The sequence below is a fragment of the Camelus bactrianus genome, chromosome 4 (assembly GCF_048773025.1).
Source record: "Camelus bactrianus isolate YW-2024 breed Bactrian camel chromosome 4, ASM4877302v1, whole genome shotgun sequence".
NCBI classification, from domain to species: Eukaryota; Metazoa; Chordata; class Mammalia; order Artiodactyla; family Camelidae; genus Camelus; species Camelus bactrianus.
Window position 1 is genome coordinate 64259497 of NC_133542.1, and position 9089 is coordinate 64268585.

The window sequence follows — 9089 nt, forward strand, 5'->3', positions numbered from 1 at the left end:
GGGGACACCATTTGGCAGAAGCTGAATGTACGAAGTGTTGAGATCTGCAAGAAGAAGCCAGGAATACTTCATGCAACCCCCCAAAAGGAAACAAAATCTTCACCGTTGTGCCTGACCTTGACAACCTAACCACTGAGCTGGAAGGTGGCGACTGGGACTGTTGCTGCTCCCTGGACAGGACCAAAAACTAAACATTGAAAAAAATAATAATAATGAAAATGGAAAGTAAGTTTTCTTCTTAGGCCCTTCTTAGGGCAAGACTTGAGATATTTCTTTTTATGTTCCCGTGATCCTGGTAGGTCTCACAAATTACCATGAACCAGAATAATTTCCCCTTTTCTTTACCTACAACTTCCAGTAAGCCTAGAGCATCCTCAGCGCCCGAGAAACACAGACACTATACATTGCACAGTGCATCTTGCTGACAGGTCTATGATTTCATACCTTGTACAGAGAGAAATGGAGACCGGAAACAGTCCTGGCCACATGCCTACCATGTGCCTGGTGCCATGTAAGACTCTTCTTAAATAGCAACTCATATATTTTTTTTTTAAATCAAGCAGTTCTAAGCACTTTACCCTCCATTCATTTTTATACTTTCACATTTGATCCCCACAATTATCTAGTAAGATATTTCCATTCGCCAGATTGGAAAACCGAAGCTCAAGGGGTAAAAGAACGTGTCAAAGTTTACCCAGTTTAAAAGGCACAGAGCCAGGATTGGAACCCAGGCCCAGGAGAACCTGAAGGCTTTATGACTTCCTCTCTGCTACATCATGGCCCTCTTCTTATTTTACTTCTCAAGAGTTAATTTATTCATTGTTAAAACAGCCTTGGTCAGCAGGAATCGTTGTGTCCATTTTATAAGAAAAAACAGAGTTTTAGCAAGACCTCGATGGTCACCCATCATTGCATAGAATTTCGAGAACACAGCTATGAGTCTAAAATATGCAAGGTTTGAAGATCATCAAGCTCCTTCCAGTGTGTGTGGCTCTCAAAACCTTTGTGCCTCCCCAGCAGCCTTCCTGAGAGAAGCTGGGAAAGGAGCAGGGAAAGGGTAAATAATTTTTCTAATGCCATACAGCAAAATATTTCTCAGTGCTGCATCTGTAGGACTTTGGGGACCCTCCCCCGATGAGCTCTGCTTCAGGAGTTTTGAAACAAAACCTTTCTCTGGATCCTTGTAGCATCATCTCTCGGTAGAGGGGAATTTTCCATTTACCGAGGGAAACTGACTTCTGAGTGACAACATCCGCCCACCGAGAGCCTGGATCGAGCCCAGGCTTCCAGTTCCAGGCACTGCCGTGGAATTCGTGAGCTTGTGTCTCCTGAGGCTGGACCATCACGCTTGGTGTGGGCCGGTGGCTGTGCTGAAGCCCATCTCTGAGAGCTGGAGGGCGTGTTCCGCGCTGGTAGGAGCACACAGAGAAGCCCACTCTATCCTGTGGGCCCTGGCTAAGCAGAAATGTTCCAGCCCGAGAACATATTAGTCATGGGTTATGACTATTGCTGACTTGAAACAATGCAGGATGTAGCACACAACAGCAGAGGGAGGAGGCCCCTGGGGATGGTCCAGACCAGCCTCAATAGTTTCCTGATGAGGAAAGTGAGGCCCAGTGGGGAGCAGTAACTCACCCAGGGCCACCCAGTGAATCACAGTAGAGAGGAGTTGTAGCATTTGCTCACTTCGATCAGGGTCTAAGGCACCCTGGAGGGTAGATGTGGCCAAAAACCACTGGAGAGTTATGGACATGTTTTGGAGATTGGTTCCATTTTTGTCTTGGACAAACTTTGGCAAATTTGGGGTTATGGGGTTACAGTCCAATTATGAGTCCCCAATTCCTTCCCCATCGCTCAGACTCTGGATATACGGTGTTAAACCTGGAAGACATCTCAGGAGGGTCTCCAGTGCAGATGCAGGATGGCAAAAGATGATGCTAAAGGTCACTGAGGTGAAAGGCTGCGCACATGGTCCTGACGCTGACTGGCACTCCTTGGACTTCCACATGTGTGGCTGTGTTAGGAGAGAGCTGGCCCAGCTCCTCCAACACGTGCACTTGTCGCCTGGCCTTTGCAACTGTACTCATTCATTCGCTGAACAAATACACAGAGCGAGCCCACACGTGCCAAGTACCACCTTGGGTGCAGGGATACAGAAGCAGATTAAACAGAGTTCCTGCTCTCACGGAACCTGGCATTTACAGACTCTTCTCAAATGTCACCTCCTCGGTGAAGCCCTCTCAGGTCACCCCATAAATAAATGGTCCAACTGCTTATAATTTTTATAGCCTGCAAGGCCAGGAACTCAGTAATGCCTGACAAATGTTCCTTGAATTAGTTGATGAACTCAGTCGGCCAATCAGTCATAAACACTTAGCGTTTTTATGTACAAGGTCTTATACTGGTGTTTATTATAAATTGATAAATAATGTGGGGCTCTGCATAGATGTCTTTGAATGTATGTCTTGTCTCCTTAAATATAATATAAACTCCTTAATGATGGTAGGGACATCAGGTCACCTGTCCATGGACAGTGGACTAGAGAACGTGAAGCTTTCTTGGAGCAGAACAGCTACTTAGTACATGTTATTAGAAGGAGGGAGAGAGGATGACTTCCTGTGACAACTCTCTGAAGCTCTGTAGTTAGAGACATATACTGCCACCACTTCAAAGATGAAGTTTTCTAGGTAGGTAATACTCAGAACCAGGATGAAAATCAAGAACTTCTGAATACAGCCCTGAGTCCTTTATTCTCTCTGGATAAGATATGGACTATTAGACTAAATTTAGGAATATGAACTCTCCAACAGTCATCTGGAGAGTGAGGAGTTCTAGCCAGCTCCTGCTGGGAACATGGGACTCTTATCTTCACCCATCAAAGCCCTTGGGAGCTCATTTCAGAGCTAAAGGACCTTCATTTCCAGAAAGCCCCTCTTCACAGTCAACTAGAACCTCTCCATCCTTCTGTGAAATTGTTCAGACCATCACGGAACTGGAGTTTACTGACCTTTGAACTTTTGTTTAACCAAACAGTTAAGAACACAAGCTCTGGGGTCCAACTGAACATACTCAAGTTCCTCAACTGTCTGAACTTCTGTCTCCTCCTTTGCAACTCGCATGGTGATAGCCCCAACTCCCAGACTGCTGTGCAGATTAAACGAGATAACCTCTGTACTCCAAGACGAAGCACATGGTGGGTCCTCGACAATGTTAGTTCCTGTGATTGCGTGCTTGCAGTGAAGATCATCAGTCACTCAGAAAATCTTTCCTGAGAGCTGGTCACATGCCAGGCATTGTGCAAAGTGCAGAGGATTTGGGAATGACTAATATTGGAATCTGTTCTCAAGAACCTGATGGTCTCATTGGAACCTGACATGTACGTAAGTTACATTCATTGAGGCAGAGTTAAACACAGCACAAATAAAACACCTGTATACAAGCACACGGGGAAGAGAGCTTCATCATAACTGTGGGTTTGAAGAGGGGGTGGCATTTGAGCCAAGTCTTGTAGGATGAGTGATGAAGAAGAGGGAGAAGGTTGAGGGAATGGCACAGTCACTGATGAGGAAGGGCTGGGCATTCTCAAGTCATGCCATGTGTCCTGAGGCAATCAGAGTGTAGGGAGGGTAGGTGGATATAAAGGGACAAAGGACTGGAAAATACAGACACGTCCACTTAAAGGAGGTTTCATGGTTTCAAATAAATCATGAAGAGTCATTTGAACTTAGTATTTTAAATGTCAGAGAGCCACTGAGAAGTGTTGAGGAAGGGTGTAGCATGATCTCACCTAAAATTGGATGGAAATTTCAAAGCCAGTTGCACAGGGATGATTGGAAAAAGGAGACACTGGGATCAGGAAGAGCAGTGAGGAGATATGGCAGTAGTTTAAATGAGAGGTAATCAACTATGCCTCCCAGGAAACACCCATCATCTCTCTGCGTGGTCAGATGCCCTGCATAAGCCATCCATTGCCTAAATTCTCACCTCCTTCTTTCCCATCACTCTACCCCTCACCCACTGCACTCTGGATAGACTGGCCTCCACTCCAGTCCTGGAATATCACAGGCATGTCTAAATCTCAGGGCCTTTGCACTGGCTTTTCTCTCTGCCTGCAATAATTATCCCCCAATTATTCACTTGGGGCTTGGTTCTTTACTTCACTTGGGTCTTATCTAGATGTCACCATCCTATCTAAAATGCCTTCCAGTCATGTTTGAATCCCCTCACCTTGTTTTTTTTTTTTTAAATTCACAAAACTTATCCTTCCTGTCACAAGGAAGGATACATCTTCATTATCTGTTTTCTTGAGGGTAGATAACTTATCCTAGATCACATGGGTGCTTGGTTAATACTGGTTGAATGAATGACTAAACCAGTAGTTTTCCTTTATCTCTGTATCACAGCAGGCTCCCACCCACAGGGCATTTTTACGGGAGTGGGGGTAAAAAAATGGAGATGATTCCTCATTTTGAGGCTCTTCCAAAGTGATGTGTAAAATGTTTGCACACATGTCAGCTCTGAGAGCTCAGCGCACAAGGGAAGAGTTTCAGTGTGGAGGAAATAACCCCCCGAGGTGGGAGCTTCTTGGGACCAGAGGGAGGACTGGGGAGAAGACTTTGAAGACAGAGATGCCATCAAGATACCAACAAGCCAGCATAACGGCTAGCGTGCGTAGTAGGTGCTCGGTAAATATTGGATGAATTACTGAATGAATGGTGCCATTTGCTGAGTTCTCTGCAACATTTTCATGCTATTTTAAGTGGGAAGATGGAAAACAGGGTGAAGTGCCAGCCCAGAGGCTGGAGCAGAGCTGGGAGCTAAGAGCACACAAGATTTTATTTATGAAACCCCGTACAGAGTCTTTCCCTCTCACCATGAGTAGTGCTCATATTATGTGGTGTTACAAATGCTGGAACAACAGTACCTTGTATTTATGGAGTGGCTGCCTCGGAGGGGTTCAGACCGTTTCACAGACATGATCTCATTCATGCTGTCTCAGGTCTTCTATTCAATTACAGGATAGTTCATTATTCCAAATGATGCTGCAAACTATTTCTTTTAGATGCACACTTAGAATTATCCATTCTCCATTACAGGTTCTAAGATTTACAGAGCACCACCAAATGACTCCCAGAACTGCTACAGCAGGAAGGGAGGTAGGCAGAAATGGAAGTTCTCTGAATTTGTAATTTATGAGCTCTTCAAATATTAGGAAGGCGTTCTTTGTATATTCATTTTTGAAACAGGGGGGAAGACAAGCTATGACTTAGTTACAGCCATATAATATAATGATAAAGATAGGGGGAAAAAAAGACTATGAATCCTTCATAACATTGGCTAGAGCTATAAAAATAGGAGTTAACCAGTGTGGCGAAGAGGCGAAATAATTATAATCATAATAAGCATGAAAGCAGATTGTGATATGGACTTACTCCCAAGCTAAGGCTCATATGGACTGGGTTCTTCTGCTTTGCTCTGAATTACTTTGTGGTCTTAAACAAACTCCTGACTTCTCTGGGCCTTCGTTGCATTATCTGACACTGGAGGTGATTGGATTAGGTATTCTCTGAGTCCCTTCTGTCATCAAGCCTTTGTGGATCTCCACCTCTACAATCACCACCATCACCACCATTGATGCCTAATGTTTAGAAGGAACATAATAGATACTCACCAAGTGTTTAGTAGGGTGAGTGTGTCTAGTTTTCAGTAGTTTGCACATTAGATTTGACTGAGTACACATTTGTTGTGTGCTTGCTATGTTCCAGGCACAAAGATAATGCTGGGGGTAAAAAAATTGTGGAAAAGCTAGTCATCAACATACATGTAAGCTATGCAGGGAGTCAAAATGATTACATTTGAGTGAGTAGAGGCTTCTTGGAGGAGATGACATAAATTAGCTTTAAATGGATAATTAATACAAGTTCACCAGATGGACCTGGAAGGGAAATGGTTGAAGGGGAAAGACTTTACAGTCAGAGGGAAGAGTATGTACAAAGACAAGAGGTACAAAAGAGCTTGGGGAAATGCAAACAATGTCTGAAGATGGATCAGGAGGAAACCAGACTGGAGAAGGAGGTGTGAGTCACATGATTAAGAACCTCAAAACCTGGCTAAGGATCTCAGGCTTTGTTGTAGGAAACTGGGCCATTGAAGGGTTCATAGCAGGAGATGATCATGTCTGACTTACAGAAGGAACATCAGAAATTACCACATACTTCCCTCCAAGGAAATCATGGACTAGATGTTATTCTTGTTTCACAAATGGAGAACTTGAGATTCAGATAGGAGAAGACACCTGGCTAGACCCAAATAGCTTAAAAATAGCAGAACCAGGATTAGACTCCTTCAATAAAAATCTATCAAAATCTACCCTCTTCTACCTGTACCATTTAACCTAGTCTTCCTCTCCTGCACAGACCGCTTGTTCCAGCAGATAAAGCATTTGCTTGTTCTCTGAGTGCACAATGACACATCCCTCTCCCGCTCTTGCCACCATGCTGTTCTGTCAGTCTGGGATGTGCTACCCCTGTCCTCTCCAGTCCAAATTTCACAAATATGTCAAGATTCAACTCAAGCTCCTTCTACTCTGGGAAACTTTCCCTGGCCCCACTCTAGTTTCCACAGTCTTTTCAGAAAAGCTAGAGTATTTACAGTGTAGACCACACATCCTAACACTCTGCATCCACTCAGTGCATTCAACAATCCCAGGTGGTACACAGCTTCTATGTGCCAAAACCCATGCAAGGTAGTGGTAATACAACGGTGAGCAAAAGACACAGTCTTTATCCTCATGAAGCTTAAGTCTAATTTGAAGAGACAAATAGCAATAAGTACCCATGCATTTACGAGCCTGGACAGTGTTTCAGAGGAAGAGTGTAGGGTGCTGAGGCTGCAAAAGAGGAGAAACACTCCAGAAGAAATGATGCTCAAGATAGGATCTGAAGGGTTAGAGAGTGAGTAGCAGTTAACCTTGTAAAGAGATGGGAGATAAGGGGAGAAACATGGCCTGGGCTGATGGAACACCCTACATAAAGCCCATGGTGGAAGAAAGCATGATGCATTGAGGAACAAAAAGGAGGCAATGTTCATTAGCCAGGATACATAGTGGCAAGCAATAGAAACCGGCTCTGGTAAAATTTAAACCCAATAGAAAATTATTGGCAGGATATTGAGACGTTCACAGCCTCACTAAGAAGGCCTGGAAAACCGAAGGATTCCATGCCTCCGAAACCCATTATGACGCATGAGCAATCTGGTAGGGAAGCTGACAGCCCCACTGGTTTAACACTGGACTGTACAGCTAGCATCACTCACACCCCCAGCACAGGGCTTCTGGTGCTGCCTCTGGCACCTCTGGCACCTCTGGCACCAGTGCCCTGGACACAGGCAGATGTCACTTCTGCCACCATGATGAAATTTGTTCCCAGTCTTTTTTTCTTTCTGTCTTTCTTCTATGCCACTACCTACAGGCAGGCACCTCTGATTGGCCACCATGCTCTCATTTTCTAGGTTAATAAGAAAGTATGTATCTGGATTTTTTTTTTCTTCTATATCAGGGCATAGACTGTTTGTCATCAAGATTTGTAAAGGGGAAAACTCCCCACATATAGAAAGAAGGTTCAGGTGCTGGGCACACAATAACACAAGTGAAAGACAGGAGTGCCTGTAACATTCTCTAATTGTTTTAGCTGTGTTCATCTCATCTGCCAAACTGAATTGGGATCTCCTTTGGGAAAGTGCCTGTGCTTTCTTCCTCCCTCATAAGCTCAGCCATAACTGACGGCACTGGCCACATACTCCCTGCTCAATAAATTCTTGTTGACTTCAGTCTAGTTCATTCTGCAAAGGTCATTTCATTTGACCTTAGCTGGGAGATGGTTTTCAAATGTAAAATACGAATAACTCAGCCCCAGAGTCTAGCAGCACCCACAGATAATCAAGTCATCTGGCTATGCAGAACCTCTGGGCATGGGGAAGTATTCTGGGATGTGAGCAGATACAGGATGGAAACTGCTACCTGACATACCCGTCACATCTTAGGGGCTTATTCCCTCTAGGGCAGTAGAGAGGCTCATGTCTTGAAAATGCATTTGGGTAATCCACTATTAGGTGAAAAAAAAAGCTCCTTAAAAAATGAACAGTCTACACAATCAGGTGCAATGCCTCAAAGCAAAGGATTTCCTCTCTCATTTTCTTTCACAGTGATTTGGTGGAAGGAGTGCGGGATTAGGAACCAGAATACCTGAGTCTAAGACCTGGCTCTGGGCATATTAGACATGAGGTCTCGATCTGTTCCCATTATTTCCTGGACCCTCAGATCCCTCTTCTGTTAAATGATCATTTATTAGGGTGCAAGCTGTGATGGGCATCTGTTGTTTCTAGTTGTTCCATCTTTCTTTTTCTGAAATTGTTTACACCTCTTCCAGAATGATGATTCTCAAATTTGATCATGCATCAGAATCACATGGACGGCTTGTTAAAACACAGATTCCTGAACCCTCCTTCTAGAGTTTCTGATTTTAAAGGTCTGGGATAGTGTTTAAAAATTTATATTTCTAGATAATTTCCAGGGGGCTCCAGTGACCACACTTTGAGAACCACTATACTCAAAAACCAACCCCCTCTTATGCTTAGTCCGGGGGTTCAGGAGGCTAATTTCAGCCTTTGGCTCCAAAGGCAAGAACACAAAGCAGGCCAGCCTAGTTAGTTTATTCAAACCATCTAGCCACAGAGGATTACTTGGGATGGACAGGAGAGCCACGTCAAGCCAATGGACATCTTTTCTTCAAGGGTCGCTCACCTGGTAGAATGTGAACCTGAATCCGCTGGGGGCTATCTTGCATCTCCTGATGGTTATGCCAACAGAGAACATCAGAGCACAGACATGCAAAGCATAGGTTCCTGAAACTCAGCTTGAGCTTTCCAGTCATCCTTGAAGTGTGCTCTACGAGACCACACGTTCTCTTTTTCACTTGAGCCACTTGGATTTCTGTCACCTGCAACCAAATAATCCCGAGTAATACATACACTTCACTCAGCTTCCCAAGACCAGAGTGTGGGCTTAGTCCCTTTAAAAACAAACAAACAAG